Source organism: Lepus europaeus, chromosome 13 (assembly GCF_033115175.1).
Source record: "Lepus europaeus isolate LE1 chromosome 13, mLepTim1.pri, whole genome shotgun sequence".
NCBI lineage: Eukaryota > Metazoa > Chordata > Mammalia > Lagomorpha > Leporidae > Lepus > Lepus europaeus.
This window is the reverse complement of record NC_084839.1, coordinates 17,298,906-17,304,122: the sequence shown is the minus strand read 5'-3', so window position 1 is coordinate 17,304,122 and position 5,217 is coordinate 17,298,906.

Sequence of the window (5,217 nt, the reverse complement as noted above, 5' to 3'; positions counted from 1 at the left end):
CGTGGGCGGGGCAGAAGCCGGAAGCTGGTGGAAGAGCTCCTTCACACTTTCCAGCAGGAGGCATGGCCTGTGACCCAGAAAGCCCTCAGCACACACCACGTGTACTGCCACCTTGATCTTAGACTTCAAACTAGAACTGTGAGAGATGAACTTCTATTTTTATAATCCACCCAATGATCTCTCGTTATAGCCCCCCAGCAAATGAAAACACACATCATAGCAAGAGAACTTTGATGTTTTTAAAAAAAAGAATTTGAAAAGTCACCTTTCTCCTGCATTAAAACAATGTCTGATGGCTGCTCTGAGCATCCTAGAGTCCCTGTTCTATATCTGTCACCCTCGTCCACAGGAGGTGGACTCTGGTTAGTTCTTTGGTTCTAAAACTTTTTGGTCTAGAACCCCTTTAGACTTAAATTTTACAGAGGAAGGGCAGGTGTTGTGGCACAGTAGGTCAATCCTCCACCTGCAGTGCCTGCATCCCATATGGATGCCGGTTCGAGTCCTGGCTGCTCCTCTTCCAATCCAGCTCCCTGCTGTGGCCTGGGAAAGCAGTAGAAGATACATATACTTGGGCCTCTGCACCCACATGGGAAACCCAGAGGAAGCTCCTGGCTTCTGGCTTGGGATCGGCGCAGCTCTGGCTGTTGTGGCCATCTGGGGAGTGAACCAGCGGAGGGAAGACCTCTCTGTCTCTCTCTCTTTCACTGTCTGTAACCCTACCTCTCAAATAAATAAATAAATAAATAAATAAATAAAATCTTTAAGAAATTTACAGAAGACACTAAAGCACTTTTGTTTTTCTGGGTTAACTACTGACATAACACTTTATTAGCAATTAAAATTAAGAGCATTTAAAAAATCCATAAATTGATTTTAAAATAATAAATCCATTATGTGTTAAGATAGGTAAAATGTTTTTATAAAAATTAACTATATTTTCCAAAATTAAAAAAAAAGTTGTGAGAAAGCGTGGAATTATATTTTGCAAATCTGTTTAATGTTTGGTTTGATAGAAGGTAGCTGAATTCTTACATCAATATGTCATGATATTTCTTTTGGTTGAAATGTATAAAGAAAATCTAATTTAATGTAGATATGTTGTTGGAAAAGTGATTTTAAGAGACTTTTTAGATAACTGTGATTTTTCTTTGATTCTACACCAAAACATAGTAAGTTGTAAATCCTTAAAGGTCAATTGTAATGTGGAATCCGAACCATATAAAAGAACTTTTCGGGGCTGGCACTGTGGTGTAGCAGGTAAAGCTGCCGCCTCCCGTGCCAGCATCCCATATGAACGTTGGTTCAATTCCCAGCTGCTCTACTTCCGATCCAGCTCTCTGCTATGGCCTGGAAAGGCAGTATAAGATGGCTCAAGTCCTTGGGCCCCTGCACCCACGTGGGAGACCCAGAAGAAGCTCCTGACTCCTGGCTTTGAATCAGCACAGTTCCAGCTGTTGCAGCCAATTGGGGAGTGAACCATCCGATGGAAGACCTCTCTCTCTTTTTTCTACCTCTGCCTCTCTGTAACTCTTTCAAATAAATAAATAAATCTTAAAAAAAAAAAAAGAACTTTTCATACTGTGGCACCAAAAATGACTGCTCTGTTCTGCACTTGATTGGCTTTTTAACCTAGGCATGATTTCGTAGCATAATGCACTGGTTATTTGACAAATGTTGCTTCACTCAGGTAGCAGAGTCAAATGTTAACATTATAAATATCAGAAAATCACATTAGTTTATTTCACTCCAATATTACCATAAAAATCTTTAAAAAAAAGATTTTATTTGAAAGGCAGAGTGACACACACACACACACACACAGAAGGCAATCTTCCATCCTCTGATATAGAATGCTGGCATCATAGGCGGTGACTAACTCGTCGGACCATAATTCTTGCCCCACATAAAAATCTTTATTACTATCAAGCCTGTGGTTGTGCATATAAATTTTTCCAAAAATTTTGAAAGCTTTTCTCTTGAAAATTTTATAATTTCATCACTGGCAACCAATACTCTAGCTGTTTGCCTTGAAGGGAAAAGTTCACCTCATTCATTTTTTTTTCTTTTTTATTTCATAAATGTGAATCTACAAAGTGCAACTTTTGTATTGTTGTGGCTTCCCCCCCAACCTCCCTCCCTCCCGTGGCCCTCCCCTCTCCCTCTCCCATCGCGCCCTTTATCGAGTTTCATTTTCAATTACATTCATATACTGAAGATCAACTTAGTATATGCTAAGCAAGGATTTCAACAGGCTGCATTCACATAACCACACAAGGTGTAGGGTACTGTTCGACTAGTAGTTTTTTTAAGTTTCATAGTAAAACACATTAAGGACATAGATCCTACATGGGGAGCATGTACCCAGTGACTCCCGTTGTTGATTTAACAATTGGCACTCTTATTTGTGATGTCAGCAATCACCCGAGACTCTTGCTATGAGCTGTCTAGGCTATGGAAGTCCCTTGAGTTCACCGACTCTGAACTTGTTTAGTTAGTCAAGGCCGTGTCACAGTGGAGGTTCCTTCCTCCCTTCAGAGAAAGGCGCCTCTCTCCTTGATGGCCTGTTCCTTCTGCTGGGGTCTTGTTCACCAGGGTCTTTCATTTAGATTTTTTTTGCCATCGTGTCATGGCTTTCCATGCCTGTGAGACTCTCATGGACCTTTTAGCCAGATCCGAACGTTCCAAGGGTTGATTCTGAGGCAGGAGTGCTGTTTTGGGCATTTGCCATTCTACACCTCATTCATTTTCAAGAAAATGACTGCCAAATACTTACATCTCAATATTCATATTCACCTGTCAGTCATTCTTTCAAGTGAAAATGGTGCTCTATTAAAAACGTGGCTAGATCAGTTCCTAAGTCAAGCAATGCTTCCCCTAGAGAGAACCATTGTATTTCTGTACACAGCAAAAGTGTTTATGTGGACTTGCCCTTTTATTACATAGAATGCTAAAAAGATGTGTTCTTGCATGGGCATTGGGGTGCAGTGGTTTAAGCCACTGCTTGGGACATCTGTATCCCATATCAGAGTGCCTGGGTTTGAGTCCTACCTCTGTTTCCAATCTATGTTCCTCCCAATGCACACTCTGGGAGGCAGAAGATGATGGCTCAAATATTTGGGTACTCGCCACCCACATGGGAGACCTGGATGGAACTGGCTCCTGGCTTCTGCCTGGCCCAGCCATGGCTGTTGCAGACATCTGAGAAGCAAACCAGATATTTCTCTCTGTTGCTCGACCTTTCAAATAAATAAAATTAACAATAAACTTAAAAAATAAAAAGATGTGTTCTCAAGGAATAACAAAACAAAGTAAATAATGTTTTGTTCATCAAGAATATTCTTAACCCAAACTAGCATTTTGAAACTGCTTGTGTAGCAGGGAAAGATGCAGGTGATGGGTGGTACAGTTTGGTGCCACTGCCCACAGTAAAACTAAACTAAAAGCCTCATCATAAAATCCAGGGTTTCTCCTCTTTCCCTTCCAGCTCCTGTCATCCCCTTCCTCCTTCCTGCCCCCAGCCCCTTTACTGTTTTCTCTCTCCGATTCCACTTCTGATGATGTGGTCATATATTCCTCCCATCTCTTTCTTCGCCCACTCTGGCAATGATTCTGTCAGCTCCCACCGACAAGAGGTGAGGGTCTGGTTTTGGATTCCTTGAATCTGGGCTTAGCCATGGGATTTGCTTTGTCCATTGGAACATGAGCAAATGTGAACCATGCACTTAAAAAGTGCCAGTGCCCTGGGAAACCCTGCAACAACCCTAAGGGGCTGGACCAGCTTGCTAGATGTTGAGACACGGAGATAAACTGCCTCCATCCAGACTGACACAAAACCACCAGCCACGGGAGAACATTCTAGACGATCCAGATTTCAGTACACCAGTTAAGCTGAACTTGACAGAAACCAGCAGAAATGCCTAGTTTATCACAGAATGAGGAGAAATAAAAAAAAAAGTTGTTTGAAGTCACTAAGTTTTGTGTAGTTTGTTGCACAGCAAAAGCTGACATTAAAAATACTCTTAGCTATTTTTGTCGTGGTGCACACAGGGCTTCATATTTTTTAAGCAACATATACACTCTATTTTCACTAATTCTGACATTATTTGCTCCCAGTATACTGGATGATTTATCACTCTTAAACTGTCATCTGCTCTTCCCCCAATACAGTGTGTTGCGACATATTCCATGTGCAGCGTTTGCTCGATGATGCCTACGTAGCTATCATCCACAGCCGAACTCCGTGGTGGCTCTGATTATATCTCTTTTCACAGTAAAGTCACAGGTCTCCTACACACACAAGACGAGCACGTGTCAAAGACTCTGCTCTCTGCGGAAGACGGCAAAGCACCGCCTCTACTGAAGCAGGAATGGGAATGAACTCAGAAATTCGTGTCAGGAGGGCTAACAGCCAGTCCGGGGTCCAGCGAACACTCACAGGGCGCAGCAGGGACAAAGGAAGGCGGGGGCCCACGCAATCCCAACACCAAGGCCCTGTTCACTCAAGACCCCAACAACCTGTTGGTTCTTTTCAACGTGTCTCACAACTTTTCTCCACAAAAACCACTCTCGTCAGCAGTAGGCAGCCAGTTCTCCCACCACTTCCGGTCTCCGTAAGCCTTGTGTCTCCGGCTCCCACCAAGGAGGCGGAAACCCACTCTCCTCCGGGAGCTCCCAATTTCCTCCGCGCTGCGGAGGGCGGCTCCCGGACGGGGCTAGCCCCGCCCCTCCCCACAGGCCCCACCCACTCACAAGGCCCGCCCCTCCCCCACAAGCCAGCCCAATAATGGAGCCGCATGCAAAGGTCACGTGAGCAGCCCCCGGCCCGAGTCGCCTCTGACGTAATACGTGGCAGAGGCATCACTCGGAAAAGCCTTTCGCGCTCACTTCCTGGCCTCCACGCCATCTCTTGTCTCCCCTCTTGCACTAAATGTCCCTTTTCTTGGCGGCCTCACTTCAGGGATGGTGAACTACCGGGCCGCCCTCACCACGAACTCTCCCGGGCTCCCGAGCGGGCCTCTGGCCTCTCTTAATAGGCGGGAACCGATCCGCGCTGAGGGGAGTTGCACTTCTGATTGGCCCTGAGATATTGTCAGTCTCCAAGGTTTTCCAATCAGGAGGCGGGCCCGCTCCGTTTTCCACTCTCTATTGGCCCGCGTGCGGCGGAACGTGGAGGAGGAGGCGGGGGTAGGCGGAGGCCGCGCGAGAGCGGCGCTCAGT